Source organism: Acomys minous (genome assembly GCF_964271855.1).
Source record: "Acomys minous genome assembly, chromosome: 4".
In the NCBI taxonomy this organism is placed as follows: Eukaryota; Metazoa; Chordata; class Mammalia; order Rodentia; family Muridae; genus Acomys; species Acomys minous.
In genome coordinates, this window is record NC_140486.1 from 9877279 (window position 1) to 9895407 (window position 18129).

The 18129-nt window shown below is 43.9% G+C and overlaps 1 protein-coding gene and 1 long non-coding RNA gene across 4 annotated transcripts in view; one reads left to right on the top strand and one right to left on the bottom strand.

Moving 5' to 3' along the window:
* SETBP1 (SET binding protein 1) overlaps positions 1 to 18129 on the top strand; it is a 363443-nt gene that overhangs the window by 66907 nt on the left and 278407 nt on the right. The gene's annotated exons all lie outside the window — the stretch shown is intronic.
* On the bottom strand, positions 707 to 16608 carry LOC311595833. 3 transcript variants are annotated; one of them, XR_014778589.1, is made up of 3 exons: positions 14797 to 16608; positions 9716 to 13377; positions 707 to 7998 (listed from the first exon to the last, which is right to left on the bottom strand). It is a non-coding gene; the product is annotated as an uncharacterized lncRNA (long non-coding RNA). The 3 variants fall into 3 exon arrangements; XR_014778590.1 differs by having other exon boundaries at positions 9716 to 9824; positions 13191 to 16608; XR_014778591.1 differs by having other exon boundaries at positions 707 to 7827; positions 7927 to 7998; positions 9716 to 16608.

Sequence of the window (18129 nt, forward strand, 5' to 3'; positions counted from 1 at the left end):
ACATCTCTTCTTATGAAGACACTAATTTTATCCTACACCCTGCTTTTATGACCCCATATAAACCTTAACAGTGTCACCTCCTCAAACCATCAAGTTAGGGGCTCTGGACTTTGGCATGAATTTGGGGATAACATAACAATTGGGAACCAATCTAAGTTTAATTTGTATCCTTAAACTTGGATCAGTAGACAGTCTTTGGGGATATTCCAGAGTCATTAAAGAGGAGGTGTGAATTGATGTGTCTGAGCTGGCTCTTCATCATGCCAGACACTGATGATATTCTTTTGGGATTCACATCCCAGGCACACATCACTTTTATAGAGCTTCCCTCTGTGAACAACAGAAAGAAAAAGAAGACCCAATCCCTGTTCTCAAGGGATTTAGCTAGGTCATTAAGTATATATATTTGTGATATATTTGAAAAGTAAAAATGGCAAGACTAACATACAGTTTTAGAAATGTTAAAGGCAATATATCCATTTAGGCTGGTCAAACTGGACATGGCCTTCTGAGTTTATTCGTGTGTGTGTGTTTGTGTGTGTGTCTGTGTGTGTATGTGTGTGTGTGCTGGACCTCGAAGATGGGAGGCATCATGGTTGTTTGGGGCTGATGGGCTGTGGATAGGCATGAGTACACATGCGCGCATGGGTGACTGGTACAGGAGGGGGAGCGCGGGGGGTGGGGGCGGGGGTTGGTGAGAAGGATGGCAGGCTGAGGATTATTGCTGGCATTTATCTACCTAATGCAGGTCACAGCAAGTCAGAGCTTTTCACTTTATATTTCTTTGCTGGATAGTTCCTTTATAGCGTAGTCGTCACAAAGTGTAGACGTGAGACAGGAGGGAACTGGAGGGCGAGGGAGAGTTCGGTGTGGCTTCTCCATGGGTATCGCACCAAGGACCGTTGTGAACGCATAGACGACAGGTCACAAAGTGAAGTTGCAAAATGCTGTTGCTTTCCTGGGGGTGGGAGTGTGCGAGAGTTTGAGGGCAGTAAGGTGGAGCCTGGAAGGGAAGAGGACGTAAGCAAGGGAGTGTATGACAAGCCAAGGGGAAGGGACTCATATTGGGCTCAGGGTTCAGTGGTAGTTTCCAGGCACCACTCCTCCTTTTCTACATTTGTAGTTTCTGGTTTTTACGACTATTCAGATGTTGTTGCTTGCTTTATCCTTTGCTGTTTTATGGGCTCCCATTTGATTCATTTCTTCCCTCCGCAGTTCTAATGCCACACATATGAGAGCAGAGTCTGTTTCTTTGTATCTGAGAGTGTTGTGGTGATGATTTTTTCTTAGGAGATGCTTAACAACACCGACTTAGGTGCATGTGGAAGTGGGCGCCTGCACTAGCCTGCTTGGGCAGGAAGAGTGGGGTGCTGTGAAGTGGATGGCCTAAGCAATCAGTCGAGCATTTCCCACATCTCTGACACTAGGAAGCCCAAGACCAAGATGCTAGTAGTTTCTTTTTGTCTGGCTGAGTTAGCTAAATATCGGGCTTTTCCTTACTTGACAGGCAGCAGCTCCCTTCCACTGTGTCGCCACATGCTGGGGGCAGCATCTATCTCTTCCCTCTTCTCAGAAAGCCACCAACTTCATTCGAGAGTTCCACCGGCGCTATCTCATTCGATTCTATGTATCCGTCAAATGCCCCAACTCCAAGTACACAGGGGATGAACACAGGCAGAATACAATTTGGGCTACAGCAGTCTTGTTCAACTTTTAATGAGAGAGAGAGAGGGGAGAGGGGGGAGAGAGAGAGAGAGAGAGAGAGAGAGAGAGAGAGAGAGAGAGAGAGAGAGAGAGAGAGAGGCTTGAAGACTACTACAGAACTCAACTGGATCTTGAGCGTTTGATCCTTGCAACACTGACTTGGGTAGGGAGAGGAATGCATTCTTTATGCTGAGAGAACCAGAGTGTCTGTCATAGAACGTGGGATGCAAATGCACCAGTGGATGTCAGCAGAACAGGCCAGCAGCAGGAACACTTCCAAGAAGGGGCATATCCCATGTGAGCGAGGCTTGAGTCCCCTAAGTGGCGGAGAATACAGCATGTTTCTGTATTCAAATAGTGGCAACTGTGGACCTGACCAAGTATCAGTCGCTGTCTCTGTGTCATGTGGAAACACAAGTGAGCCTGACACATTGTGCATATTTTATATATTGCTTAAGGGCTGTATGGCTGTCATGAACACTCCAGGTATTACCATTAGTGAGCTAAAAATGCTGAACAAAAATTCTACATTTACAAAGAAAGCTTAGTAACAAAGAGAAGGAGGCATTGTAAGGGGCTATAATTGACTGTGCACGTGGTATTTCACTGTGGGGCCAAGCTCATGATACACACCCATCAGCGGACTTCAGATTCTTTCATCGTCTTTCGGAACTGGTTAGATAATTTTTTTAAATTTTATTTTATTAATTTATTCATATTACATCTCAATGGTTATACCCTCCCTTGTATCCTCCCATTCCTCCCTCCCTCCAATTTTCCCCTTACTCCCCTCTGCTATGACTGTGACTGAGGGGGAATTCTTCCCCCTGTATATGCTCATAGGGTATCAAGTCTCTTCTTAGTAGCCTGCTATCCTTCCTCTGAGTGCCACCAGGTCTCCCCATCCAGGGGACGTGGTCAAATATGAGGCACCATAGAACGTGTGAAAGTCAGACCTCACTCTCCACTCAACTGTTTTTGGAATAGTATATAGCTTTTGTCAGATTGTCCAGATGCTCTTGGAATAGGACAGTTAGGAAAACTACCGATTTCAGCCCCTCAAAATTGTGGATGAATATACCAAGGCTTAGGGAGTGTTCATGGCTTTCCTAAGACCTCCAGAAGCTGGGACCACTCTGCAGGTGTCAAATCTGATAGCACCATTCTTTCCACCATTGTTTTCTGACAGAACAAGAAGCTGCCTTTGCTTGCAGATTATTTCCAAAATCCCACTAAGAGGGATGATCCACTAAAAGGAGATTGGCAATTGATTTCCTGCCAAGGCCTCTAATTCACCGAGGTGGCCTTTGTGTTGGGACTGAAACAAACCTCGTGAAGACTCACTGTGCAAGAGCAAGGATTTTGTGCAATGGGCTAGCTGTTAAAAGGCGGTTAGGAGAGTGCCTGCCCTCAGTTAACGTCTTTATGTGGTGCCTCACCTCAGGGAAGGACCCAAGTATGGGGAATAAGACCATGGTTTTTCTTACTTATTCTCTTGCCTAGCCTGTGAGAGAACTGGGAATTGTAAATAAAGTTTTGTGGTTTTTTCCCCCCCAAAACAACAGCAACATTTCATCACTGAGCTCTCTTAGGCCATTCACTTTCCCACACCTGAGGAATTTGCCCAACTCTTGAGTGTTAGGCATTGCCTCTACCTTGTGACTTATGTCTATGAATTTGCTTGGGTCACATGGACATGTTTTAGGTGAGCATTTCATTAAGTTTGTGCTGATGGGGAAGTGTGTTACCCTCAGACGGCATCAAGGTTAACTGTAGAAAAGAAGAACAGACCCTGAATTTGCTCTATTGTTGAAGCAGGTACAGAGGAGCAGGGTGGGTAGGAAAAGAGCCAACTCATAGTCATGAATGAGAAGAAAGCAAAATGTCTGGGAGGACATTTCTTGCGTGGGAATATTCTTGCTGAACTATATCTCCCATGAAACTGGGATAGGCTCCGTTCTTCCAGATGTGGTCTGACTAGCACAGGAGACAATGGAGCTCATAGTATGTATGCTTTCCATAAGGGATTGGACCCAGCTGACTCTGTTCGCATGAAGTCAAGTCTGTGGATACCATCTAGGGTCTTACACTTGTGGTGATTCTGGTTATTTATCTGTAGCTGTGTCATCAGGAGAGTTTATAAAAACAAACAAAACAGAACAAAACAGCAGTTTATGGAGTCACTGAGTCAGTTGTTGGGGATGGTGTATGGGCCTGTGTCAAGGATTCTGAGGCATTCTGATAGGGAAGTCTCTTCCTGTCTACGGTCTTGGTGCCTTAGCTCCATCCACTTAGAGGAAGCCATGAAAGAACATGTACACTCTCCACCCAGGCAAGGCCCCTGGGCAAAGCCTTAGTTGGACTACTAGGAATTAACCCAGACCAAGCTTTCTAGACCAGAGGTGGCTGCTCTGACTTTGTTAGTAAATTCCTGTTTCAACTTAAATTCATCCTTGGGTATGATTCTGGAATTTACTCTGATCACTTTACTTACCAAACAGATCAGAATATATGTAGGTGGGGTGGGGGAGAGAGAGAGAGAGAGAGAGAGAGAGAGAGAGAGAGAGAGAGAGAGAGAGAGAGAGAGAGAGAGAGAGAGAGAGAGAGAGAGAGAGAATTATTTACCTCCTAGGAGTCTATCACTTTCCAATAGCCTATTTGGCTATGGACTCACCAGTGGGAAGTCTATTCACGTAACTAGAACTCTCATGAGCCTGTGACTCTCCCAAAAGTCCCACCTCCAGAGACATGGTCCTCAAACATGTGAGCCTTTGCAGCGATCTTACCTATTCAATCTATAGCATACCCCTTCGAGAGATGCTCACAGATAATTTTTGGAAAAACTCCTGAGGATCTCCACGCTGACAAGTGCATTTTTCACCCAGAAAGCTGGATGTCAGGGACAGGTGTGTCCAGCCTCCAGCTGCTTCCCGGGGCCTGTGTGCGTGCTTGCTCTTCTGCTGCAGTTACCACCAGGTAGACTGCACCTTCTGGTCACAGCTGATATAGAAGAATGACAGCATTTTCTTGGAAGTGTTTCTCTTTTTACCCTTTTCTCGTCCTCTGTTCTCCCTTCCCTGGCAATCCCCAGTGCCTCTGCCTAAGAAAGCTCATTAAGTTCTTAAAGGAGGTGATACAATCATTTCTTATAAATCTGAGTCCTGCAAATGTGTCATTCCGGTCATTTCCTATAGGAAGGGCTTTTCCTCACAGGGCTCCTCTGTGAACTGAGACCACACGGAGGAAATGTTTCCTCTCTGGGGAGGAGGTGTGCTGAGGTAGACACCACGTGACACTTCTCATGTGTTTATTAAATTCTCAGAATGACTCCACTCTATCACAACTGTAGCATTTTGATTCATGCAGACTTCTGTGTGATCCAAATTCATTTGTCAAGAGGCACATTTGGTATTTGAAGTTATTTTCTTTGTGGGTCAATACAGGGTACATTATAGTCCAAACTTCTGAGGTTGGAGACACATTGCTATTGTTCAGTGGCACCAGTACCATGAAAGCTTGGTGAACCCACTTATACCCTTTGTTGTGAGTTTGGCTTTAGAGCCAGGGTTGGTTGGCATCTCGGTTCTGCCACCTGTTAACAAGGTAGGTTATCTTGCATGTCACATGGCCTTTAGGTATGTCTATCAATGGCATATATTTTGAATGAAGGGCTCTTCGGTGACATCAGGGGTTCCTGTCTTTCTCTGCTGGGACACATGACACGTGGTATTACATAAAGCCTGTCTTATTCTTGATGCTGGTTCCCCAGACAGGACCCATCTACACTGCCTATCAATTAACCACGTTCATGTGTGAGCAGATATGTGTGCACTTGTATGGTCCATAGCCACTATGGCTAACTGGGTTGAGCTATTTGAAGCTTAAATAACATTGCATCAAGAATATTGACTGATATCTATTTACTCTGTGTCTCATCTACACTGCCTTCCCAGCAAATCAAAAGGAGCTGTTTTCCAGGTAATGAAATGAAGATTCACAGAGAGATTAAATAGCTTGTCGGAAGTCATATTGCTGGCATTTAAGCCCTGACCCCAGGTTCCCAGGCTCTTACCCATTCTGTTAGAAATTAAAGAAATCTGTAAGCTACACAGTGGTCTGTGGATCATGTTTCGCCACCATTGTCACTGAGACTTTCATAGTTCAAAACATAATGGAGAGTGATGATACTCTAGGTGCTGAGATGCCACAGGAAGCACAGTTGTTCATTGTGGGCGTGGACTTCTGAGGATGCCATTTCTGACTGAAGACATGCCTGCTTCGTGTCTAAGTGCTTGCTGAAGAGACTGAAGGGGAAAAAGGACTTTTAGGAGAAAGGTCTGTCCCCTTCCTGTGATCTCTATGCCCAGAAAAATTAGATTCCAATTTCACTTCACCTCTGAGCCAGGGAAATGCGTGCAAAGATTCCGGGAGCAGGGAATGGTGTTGGGGGAACCACAAAACTCAGATCCTGAGAGGACGCATTGCATGCCCAAAGCTCACAGTCTTCAAGGCCAAATGAACCAGTTCTCTGATCAGTCCTTCCTTTAGATGTACTTTTCGTGTAATAAAAAACAAAACAAAACAAACAAACAAAAACCCAACAACAACAAAAAACAACAGTAGCTGGGAACAGATCTCAGAACCTAAGCTGTGACCACTCCAAAGGCTACTCAGACATTCTTTAAAAGAACTTGTTACTACTTGATGCTGTGGCCCATCTGAATGTCTCCAAATTCTCTCTCATTTGATGACGACCATGATAGTAGAATATTGTAGACCTAGACTTCCTCCTATATTTGCCATAAAATAAAACACAGATTTAAGTTAACTTGCATTTCTTCTATCATCCGACAGTCACCAGGCACCCTGGTTCCCTTGAGGCTTACAGAGACCACTTCAGTTGCCATGCTTATGGCTTAGGTAGCTCTGCCTTGGGTTCTTTTCTTTATCTATCAAGAAACCTGAACATAGCTATTTCCAAATTGAACATAATCTTTATTTTTTCTAGGTTTTCAAGACAGGGTTTCTCTGTGTAGCACTGGCTGTCCTGAACTTGCTTTGTACACTAGGCTGGCCTTGAACTCACAGTGATTCGCCTGCCTCTGCCTCCGTGAATCCTTGGATTAAAGGTGTTCGCCACCATGCCCAGATACATCACTTTTTTTTTTATAGTTCATAACCTTCTGTGATGGACAAAGGGACCAATTTTATTTCAGTTGTTAAAATGAGTCCACCTTGGGTCTAGGCACAATAATAATATTTATTCAAAGGACATGGGGTGTGGCTATTGGTCTCCAGGAGCAGTGCGTGCTGTGGGAATCTTACTTCAGGAGGTGTGTTTTGAATGAACGTTCTCTAAAGGCTTGGTGGGTGTCATCTGCTAAGCCTCAGTGCACAGGGACACAGTAATGGGTAAAACGTAATCTCTTACTGAAATCGTAAATTATCCAAAATGAGAGAACTTACAGGGTCCTACTGCCTTTTCTCGGCGAGGTGCTTTGTTTTCATTTGCCTCGTGTTTTCCGCTTTTGGCCTTTGAGCCTCTTGTCGGTTTCACTCCTATTTAAAGTTAGTTTCACCTTTCAGTTCCCTCACCCGCCTTCGCCTGAGAGGGTTTCAGTTCCTGTACTGTGTGGGGTGAGTTACCCAATGGGCCTGGTAATACGTCTACAGTAAGAAGCATCACAGGGACAGTGGACCACACAGAGCAGAAGGGCAGCTCGTTGGAGGAGGGATCTGTCCTCCTGAATGGCATTGGGCAGTTACCCTCTGGAAGCTGTGAGGCCTCCGTGTGCCTCTCCAACATATTGAACAAAGCAGATCCAGTTATCCATCTGACCACAAGTTAGTATGTTAGGGGAAAAATTTTAAACAACACAAATGAAAACCCAAACAAACCCTCCAGAATTATATTTAGGCCATTAGAATTATGATCTCAGGCCAACTATACTAGAAAATTGGGAGGCGAAGGTAGGCCTCAAACATCGGGGTTTTGTCCCATCCCCCAGTGTCGTGTATGCGAAGCCAGGGCTAGAAATCCTGGTCTCAGTTCTTGCTCAGAACCTGGTCTCCTTTGAAGCCAAGCACGGTCAGGAGTTGATTTGCTGGTGGCCCTTGTTACTCCTGACAACATAAGGAGTTTTGGTCAGTGGTTCCAGTTCCTGACAAACCACCTTTCCTTGCTTGGTAAACATCTGGTGCTTCTTATTTTAAAGGCCTTACCTTGAACTTCGCTGTACTTCCTTGTTGACACAGAGGAAGGTGACTGGCTTGTCAGGCCACAGACGAAGCTTCCTGAGTGGAGAGCAGAGGAGGTGCATCTGTGTGACTGCTCAGGAGAGGCCTGAAAGGCCTCCTGGATGCTTGGTCAAGAGTGTAAAGTGCCAACCAGGACTCTGCTCTTAACGTAGCCATGGCCAACAAAAGCTCAAGTCAAAATTTTAGTAAATAATATAAGTTCAATATCTAACAAAGAAGGAGAGGTTTTGCTGAAGCACTGATTTTAAATGTTAATGGTTATTCAGAGACATCCTGACTTTATAAATTTTCCCCTACCCGTTTTCTTTTCTGTCTTCTCCATTAAAACCTGACTTAGTGTCAATGGAATAGCAGGATATTTTTCCAGTTATTCTACAATTAGAAGATCTGGATTCTTTCTTAAAAGGTGTTTTTCTGAGCTGGAGAGATGGTTCAGTGTTTAAGAACACTGACCTCTCTTCTAGAAGACTTGGGTTCAACTCCCAGCACCTACATGGTAGCTTACAACTGTCTGTAACTCCAAGATCTGACACCCTCACACAGGCAGACACACATGAAGGCAAAACATCTGTTCACATAAAGTAAAAATAATTAAAAAATAGTTTTCTATAACATGATGTATTTAAGTAAAACTATATATTGATTTCCACAATGTCATCTGAAATTTGTATGTACACACACACACACACACACACACACACACACACACACACACACAAACACACACATATGAATTAAGGATCTTCAAATAAAATTTAAATTGGGTTTCTCCTGTCAAAAATATTTCTACCTTTCACAAATGGCTGATAAAGTCTTTCATATTGAAGTTAATTATACAAATGGTCATATTTGTGAGTAGTCTGTAAGTGCCAGTGACCAATAATCACACTTTTCATGTAGTCATCTTTGATCTTGACCACAAAGTATCAGCTTTTTAAATTGTACTGACAAATAAATAAAACCAAATAAACACTGAGATTTGGCAAGATTCTAAACCTTGTCTAAGGTTAGACAGATAGGGAACACAATGTCAGTCTGATGAGAGTGTTCTTTCTACCATCTTATTAATTCTGAAAGATTTGTCACAGTCCTTCATCAAGGGATCACCTTTTGGAAAAAAGGGTGGCTGTAGGTTACAGTGTTCCACTGGCTCCAAGAATTAAATATTACCTTGCAACAATGTATCTTCTATGTGGCGTACCTTTTGCTTTTGAATGGAACTGTGATAATCACTATTGCATATGAGTCTTGTGATAACCATATGAGGTGGACAGAACATTGTTATGTTCTTCCTTTTCTATCCTGGTAGGTTGAAAATGGAAACAAAGAGAAGCGTATCACATTGTTTATATTTTGTGAGGGACAGAGCCGGGGTTTAGACGCAAGCCTTTGGCTCCTAGCTTAGATCCCTTCTCTTTGTGACTAAGAGACAGGCTTGTGTGCACTTGGGCATCATTGTACACTGACTGACCTAGGCCAAGTGTGACATGGATATGGCTAAATTAGAATTGTTGGGTAATGAAGTAGACCAGCTGGCCAGACTAGTTTTTCTACTTCTGCCTCTTTCTTTGGCGAATTCACAATTGTAAGATGTTTCTGAAGAGATTCCTTTACTTTTTTTTCTGTTTTTGGAGGGTTGTGGCAGGGAAATGCTGTTTGCCTCATGTTAGCCTTACTTCTCTTCCCACTTTGGGTCACTGCCCTCTCTTGTTATATGATTTTACCAAGTCTTCATGGCCAGACTAGAACTCACCTCCTCAGAGAACGTTTCTTAACAGCAGCCAGGTTTTAGTAGCATCCTAAACAAAGCTGCACCTTCAGCGGCAGGCATGGATAGTGTTCAAATCTGTGAGCTTGGTTTTCTGAAATGAGAAGTTTACCACTTGGCCACCACTCCTAACCACTTTGCTATCTGGACAGCACATCACTTAGCACATAAGGTTTGCATTTTATTCCTATTTTAACATGTACATAAACATAGAGATGCTAGTTCTTTTCTGTGGCCAAGAGTGGAGATGCAGCTGCATGTGGGAAGTTTAGTATGATGCAAATGTACTGTCCTCTTTTCTCTGGCTTACCTACATAGCATCATTATCTCAAAGATCATCAGATAAGCTGTGAAGTAGGAAGGAAAGAAGTACAGGATGGGTCAAGAGTTTCTCACTGAGCCAAGGAATGTAGGAGTGGTGCCCAGAGAAAGAAAGGCAATGCGAGCCTATTTCTGGAGTGACCAGGCCAAATCCTTCAAAGCATATTTAACAGCTCTGTCACCATCAATGATTAGCACTGGCAAAAAAGGAACAGCCATTTCTAGAGTGGATCTGGGTGTCAGAATTTAAAGACACTGAACTGAACTTAAATATTGACTTTCTTTTAGCTCTTAAGCCCTATTATTCCTTGTTAAGAGCTGTTCGCTCACTCATCTTCTGATGAGACTGTGTACTTATTTGGGGCAAGTCAGAATGTCAAGTAATACATTGGATAGGAACAGTGAAGCCATGTTGCTCACTACTGAAGATATCCACTTAGAAGAATGTGATCACACACACACACACACACACACACACGTATATATTTGGGTATTTCCAGAAGGATAGGACAGGGAAGGTTATTCAAAGCTGGAATTCCTTCAGTCCTCTTAAGTCCTTTCTGATGTTTACTGGCAGCCAGATTTCACTCATTTTTAGGAAGGCTGTCTCAAGCTTCCGCCATGTGTTAAATACCAGCAGCCTCCCCAGCTGCTTCTGGCACGTGAACTGTCTTTTTGAGTTGCCTCACCCACTCTGGTCTCTTCCAACTTCACTGCTGTTCTTTTTTTTTTTTTTTTTTTGGACATCCCTTGCTGCCTTTCCTCATCTCCCTGACCTGGTTCACCTGTCTGCCCTCTCACACCATGAGTTACCCTTCTGCACACACACACCTGTTAAGGTGATCCCCACTTAGGCCTGCCTACTGGACTCTCCAAACTCAGATAGGCCAGAATCATCATCTGAAATGTCAGTCAAGGTTTTCCACACCCTCTACCAACAGCTCGCGTTGGTGTCCCTGTTCTGGCTACCTGATTTACTTCCATAGCTAGCACTTGGCTCCAAACCTATGCATTTGACTTGGCCTTTGATCCAGCCTGTGTTTCTGTACCAGAGAGAATTCACTTAGAAGCCAGGAGCTTTGTTTTGCTCACGATGTTACCATGAACATAGTACCTGGCATGTAGTGTCTGCTCAATAAATATTTGTAAGACGACTCATGCCATGATACCCTCTGAAAATAGACTCAGAGGAGGCAGTCTGGTAGGATGTGACCTCGGTGAACCTTGTTAAAAGGTTATGGGAGAGGAAAGGCTTTAGGGTTTCAAAAAGATTGGGCTGACACCAGATTTGGCCACAAACATGTGGTTTTAAGGAAGTCATTGAAATATCAGAGACTGAGGTCCCTGGATTTGTTGAAAGGGTGCCCATAGCTATCTGAATGACAAGAGGAATGATCTTTTGAGGAAGTAGATGTACATTTCCCTCCCTGGAAAAGAAAACTCCATTTGGCAGCTTTCTTCCAAGAAGGTTAATTTGCCTGGTCAGTTTTCTTTCTCCCTTTTAGCATAACAGTAACATAGGGCTTATGCTTTGAGTGCCCTTTCACGCAAGATGGAGGCATTTTGGAAGAAGTGGTAAAACCACTTGGCTTTATTCGCACGATGGATTCAATTTTATACACTCTTGTTTTGGTAAGGTTTTTGTTTTTGTTGTTGTTGTTGTTTGTTTGTTTTGCTGTCTTGTGATGAATGGCCAGCAACTTCTCTGAGCCTTGAGGAAATGGTATCCAGACTACAGAATTGCTACAGAATCATTATTCAGTGAGTGGTGGATCCGGCTTATATTGGTGCGGATCACATTAATCACTCCTCATCGGGCTTGCTCTGACAGGAACCCTTCCCTTGCAAAAGGACTCTCTTTATGAAGAAGTAATAGCTGTGAGGGACACTTGAGGCCCACTCTGCTGACTGCACAGGACTATGGCTTTCCCAGTGCTCAGCAGGACAGATAGTGGCACCTAGCCAGATAGTTAAAAGGCACAAAACAAACAAATACCCAGGAGGCATCACTCTTCTCTCACTGCTACTGCCAACCAGAAGAAGTCAAGTTCTAGTATTCAGGAAGAGAGGCAGGCAGGGAAGGGGGAAACGGGGCTGGGGAGGGGGACAGGAGGATAAGAAAATATTCTTTTCTCTCAAAGGAACAAAATAAATATTAATAATGGTATTGGGAATTATACTGTGGCAAACGGTGTTTATTAGCTGGAAGGAAGCAGGGTCAAATCTCTAGTCTTTCCATCCTGGTTCCCATGGCAGGCTCGTATCTGTAGGACAGTGGCCTTAAGATCACTGAGTTCTTTTCTATCTGAAAGCTATGTCCCATGCTGGGCTGTGTGGGAAACATTTTCCCACAATAAAATGACCCTTTGCCTGGATGGATCACATAAGAGAACCTCCCGACCCACGTCATTCCAACAGGAACTATTGGGCATCTGAAGCAGAAGGAGTGAGGTAGCCAGGCAGTGCAACCCCAGAGCATGGCTCTCACCTTAGTTGTTTAGGCTGAGGAAGCTCTTGATTTTTATAACCATGGCAGTACAGTGTGGAGTCCTGGTTAGTACTAAGGTGGAAGTAAGTTCTGACGCAAGTCACAAAGGGAATCCGTGCTGAGGAATTCTGTACTACCTTAAGAGAGGCAGTCACAAAGTACATGCACTGCAATGATCATGCTCCTGTGAGAAATGTGGAGGATCTAGATACAGCATCAGAGTGGTGGTTGCCAGAGGCTAAAAGATGGAGCAAGTGGGCTATTAATTTATGACAAGTATAGAGTTCCATTTTGCAAGAGGAAGTGGGTCCTATGAATAGACAGTGGTGTTAATTCCACAGCAATGTGATTTTACATAATGATACCAAACTATTCATGTAAAATGGTTGCGATGGTCAATTTCATGTTCTGTATTTTTTATCCATCATAATCATCCTTAAGCACTAAATTTTTGTGCATCTATGTATTTTACCTATTCTACCCTCAAAGTGACAGGTAATCCTTGGAAATGAAGGGACCATCGGATTCAGTCTATGAGATCAAGAGCTCCTTCCCCATTGCAAAGTGGAGAATTTCTGTTGTATGTAGTTGCAGAGGTAGAGATGGATCCAGCAATAGGTGGAACTCTGGCTCAACTTAAAAATTTCCTACCTTATAAATGCAGAGTGGCCTTCTCCCAGAGAGGGCCAGCTCCCTCTCATGGGCTGTGCATGCATGGTGACAGGCAGGGTGCCGGCTAACTCTCCTTCAACTTCTTTTCCAGGATCCTGTAAACCACTCTTGTTTCTCCTTTCAATGGCATATCTATTTTCTTCTTTCTCAAAACTGTAGCATCCACCTTACCAAAAAGAAAATGAGAAAATACAAGCAAGGCGGGTACTGGAGTGACTCAGGGCTATGTAAGTTACAAGACAGGAGGCAGAGTTGCTGCATCAAGAGGGAGCTAGTGCGTTCTCAAAGGAGCAAAGAACTGGACTTGGGCCTGGCAGTTTCTAGTTCACTCACCTACCACAGAAATGCAGCCAAATCCAAACTGGCATTCAGCTTCAATTCTTACCTCCCTTCATTAAAAATGAGCATACATTTGTAGAAAGGAGCCTTAATGGGTTACAAATCTATATAAAATCTGTTGTATGCACTGACCATCGGCTTTCACGACATCCTCAGAACCAGAACTCTGGGCTGGATGCAGACTGCTCATCCTTAGGTCTTAAAAAGTGAATATTATGACTTACTGACAAGGAGGATATTGAGTGAGGGTAAAATGAAGCAATAGGAACTTATAGAGTTCATCTTTAAGAAGTCTTTAAGGCAACCATTTGTTCAGTTAAGCCCTCTACTTGCTAACTTGAAGGATAGTGAGATTTCTGGAACAGGCGCAGGGGCCTTTTGATCAAATGGAAGCTGGAATCCCAGAAGTTCTTACATCATGTGTTACTTCCTCTAGTGATTGGAATTTTTCAGGACTTGTCTGTCCCGTGGTGGAGTGTTAGCCCCTTGTGATCGAGAACCTTCTTTCCCCTCGGAATGTCTAGGAAGCATACTATGGTTTCAGAAACTGCACCCAAGAATGGCTGAGTCTGTAGGTCAGATCCAGGACAGAGAAGAGCAAATGTTGCCAATTAGTGTCTCATCCCGTAGACTTTGGGCTGGTCAGCCTCAACGAGCCCTGGTGCCTTCCTTGCCTCTGAATAGCTGGTATTCTCCAAGAGCTGGCAGAAAGGTAGGACTCTATCCTTCATACTCCACACCCAGAAATTCTGACTGTTATGTGTTTTACATAATAGCTCCCCAAGGTTTTCTCTAAATATGTTTTGAAAAATACACATCCAGAAATACCTAAATTGTTTGATATTTGGAAATACTTTCAGTGCAAGTAAATGTGTGTGAGTGAATGTGTGTGTGTGTGTGTGTGTGTGTGTGTGTGTGTGTGTGTGTTTATGCTACAGAGTTTGAATTGGAGTATAATGTTTTCAGGTTTCTTATTCAGTTTAGCTGTTCCTAATTTTCTTTTGTACTTGAAGGAATTGGACAGCTACAGCGCAAAAGTTGGCCATTAGGGATCTGTCAAGACTAGCTAAGAATCTAGTCAGTAGTCACCAAGGTTTGAGGTGATTTCCAGGTGTTTTGTTCTTTGGCTTCTAAGAATATTTGAGCTCCCCATAAGTGTGCTTACAGGGAACCTTGCCTAGCTGATCTTACAAGGACTTGGATTCCTACATAGAGAGAGCTACACTTCACTATAAACTTTTTTCACCTGTGTCCTTCGATGGCTGACAGACAAAGCTTGGCGGAAACCCTCATTAGCAGCGGCAGCTGTTGACTGGGAGAGTGGGTTAAGGAACAGCTTGTACCTGTACGGCAAAGTCTTACAATGAAAGTATGTGTCCGCAAGCAGGACTGTCATTTGAACACAGTGTAAAGAAGCTGGTGGTGCTTACAGTGAGGGTTCTAGGGCTGTTGTGGTCCATGGTGACATCACAATGGTTTGCTACAGTCTGGGTCGCCTGTCCTGTCCATGAGTTTCAGTAATACTAGTTGTCATCTTCTATGCTCTCATTTGCCGACCCTTGTTGATATTATTGTCTATAATGTAATTGCTGTGAACTTTTGGAAAATGTATATTCTTAGTATCTATCACAGAGATCTATTTTCCTAAATCAGAAGCAAAAACAAGCCAGCTGAACTAACACACACACACACTCTCTCTCTCTCTCTCTCTCTCTCTCTCTCTCTCTCTCTCTCTCTCATACACACACACACACACACACACACACACACACACTTACACACACTTCCTAAGTGACCCAGATTGTGTTTTATGCCCATAACTAAATACTTGAGTCTAGGTACTTTATGATGAAATAATTTTTTTCACTTGGTATTTCATCTTTATTAATTATATTTTTATGTTGTCTTACTGTATAGTAGCTCTGGCTTTATTGAAACTCAGTAGCTTTACTGTGTTAAGTGGACCAGAAGGCCTTTGAAATTGTGTGGAGCCTCCTGTTACTGCCTCCTCACTATTGGGATCACAGGCTTACTCCTCCAACTAGGCTAAAATGGAGGCCTTTCATGTCATGACTTTGGGAGCTCTATATGCTGAGTTTGGTGACGTCTTGGTGGTGGATGCAGCAATGGCGGCATAAGCAGAGGAGATTATGTGGTGAGGCCAGATGCCAGGGACTTAAAACCCAGGCTTGCTCTTTTACAGCCCTGACATAAGTGCCCTCAGTGACCTAACTGTCAGGCCTACATGGGTGACTTAGCCCCTGGTTCAGGAAGTTTTAGGGGACACACGCCAATCATATACAAACCATGATAGCTTACCTGAGGAAAATGGTGAGACCCTGAGAGTAGGCCATGACAGACCTGTCATCTAGCAAGTCTTTTTATATATCGCCTTGAATTCCATGGAGGCCCCATAAACATAGACAAGACCCCTAGAGGTAGGGCCACAAAGACAGAGATTTCTACACCAAGGGGTATATAGGGATTTTTAAAAATTCATCTCAGATTTCCCCTAAGCTCAGGAGGACTATGCCATGCCTGGAAAGGAGCCAGTAGAAGGTTGAGGCTGTGTTATGCCCTGTGTCCTCAGATGGCCCTTTGCACTCTCGTAAAAATCTACCTGGATATTTTCTGCTTCCATGCCCTAGAGATGGAGCAAGAACAGAAGCTGGCCTGCAAAGATCCAGAGGGGGGAAAAAACCCTTTGTTGGAGAGTCAGTGTCAGGTCTCTGATTGCTACACCCAACAACCCGCTCCGCCCCCAGCAAGGAGTAAATATTGTGCTTTGCAGCTGATAGGATGGGACAGACGTCCTGTGTGTATGATTCCAGGAAGAAAGTTAATAAAACCTCTTGATAACTTGCCTCCCGGGAGGCATTTATTTGTCTAGTGGTGAGGCTGTGTGCTGCTCAGACAGTACTGGTGTTAGATTGACATTTCTTTTGGCCTTTAAACTTTATGCTTCCTCCTTCCTTGTCCTCTCCCAGGCCCAGGCTCCTCCCCCTCCCCTCATTCCTCAGCATGTGAGTTTGATCTTGCAGGACCTGGGCTTATCCACAGGCTGGTGCAAGCTGTTCCTCTTTCTCTTTGCACAAGGGTCGTTGTGGGACTGTCAACTTCTTGTCTTCAGACGAAGTGGCAGTTCACATGTGAGGAAAGGGGAGAGTTTTGTTTTCTCTTTAAATGAGAGAAGGAAAGGGAAACAGCTTGAGGACCCACATCTGCCAGGTGATACAGGGGAGGGACTCCTGCACAGGGTGGAAGCAAGCCTTCCTTGTTGGAGTCCTGCCCCAGCCCAGTTGGGACTTGGGGACTGCATCCCTGGGAATGTTGGTGCTTATGAAGGAGCTGGGCATTCTTGGCTCTGAGTGCCGTTGGATCCTGGGGTTATTTTCACAAGCGTTTAACCCCGGGGTGAAAGGAAAATTCCACTCTTTGGCAGTGTGATATTTCTACTTGGGCCATCCTCCTGAGATGTGATTTTAGGTTGGAGCTTCAGGGCTGTGTGGATTCAGCCTCACTGACTTCTGTAGCCTGACTCTAGGCATGTTCCTGAATGTATTCTCCACCTCAGTTTTCTCATCTCTTTCATGGGATTTGTGTTCGTATTTTGGTAAATAAATATGGTGCTGTGCCCAGAAATGCCTGGGATCATACCTAGCCTAGAGAAAAGCCACGGGACATGCTCAACCTGAATGGAAAAACGGATCCCTAATAAACTCTTGCCAGGAAGAATCTTGCGTTATATTGGTATTTTCAGAAGTCTGTTGGGCTTTCAAAAGTATGAGATGTAGTGCTTGGTTTACGTCTTGCTAGGAGAGGTCTTGTGTTTTTAAAAATCCCTTTTGTTTTGTTAATGTCTGTGGGAGGTGAGAGACACCGTGTTGACTGAGACCCATCCACAGAATGGGCAGATCTTTACTCATGTCTCTGTTGCATCTACTTCTTTGAAACCTTATCGAACCTGGAATCAACTAGTAACTATTGTAACTTCAAAAAACATCTTAAGGATCTGTAGGCAAAGCATTTTTACTAAGGCTTCCTGAGATCTCCTCATTACCTACGGAACTGGCGACTGGTGTCCAATCAGTGTTTTCTTTGCTGTGAGCAGTGTTCCTTCAGCTGGTTTCCATAGATTGGGCGTCCTGTGGTTCTCATCGTAAACAGAGGGTCTTAAATGAAGAAATGCCCCAGATGCAACTTGGCAAAGCAGACTCAGAGAGGAGAGTAAAAAAGAACCTACCATGTGCTTTGCTGGCTTGAAGAACTGGGAATCTGCTGGGTGCTGGCCCCATCCTCACAATAAGCAGCATAAAGGTTTTTTTTTCAGTCCATTTTTTTTTTTGCAATATCAACAGTAAAATTCTTCTTGCTCCAGAGTGTGGAGAAGTGGTAGCTAAGATATTTCAAGTGTCACCTTCTAAGTACTTGCTTCTAGTTGAGGAAAGCCCAAACCCAAATAAACAAAAGAGTAAACAAAACCTCAGTCCAAGTGCTTGGGCCTTGGAGAGTACCAGTTTAGGTGAAGGGAACGCGATCTTAAGCTAAGTTCATACTTTGTTCATAGTTTAGATTCCAA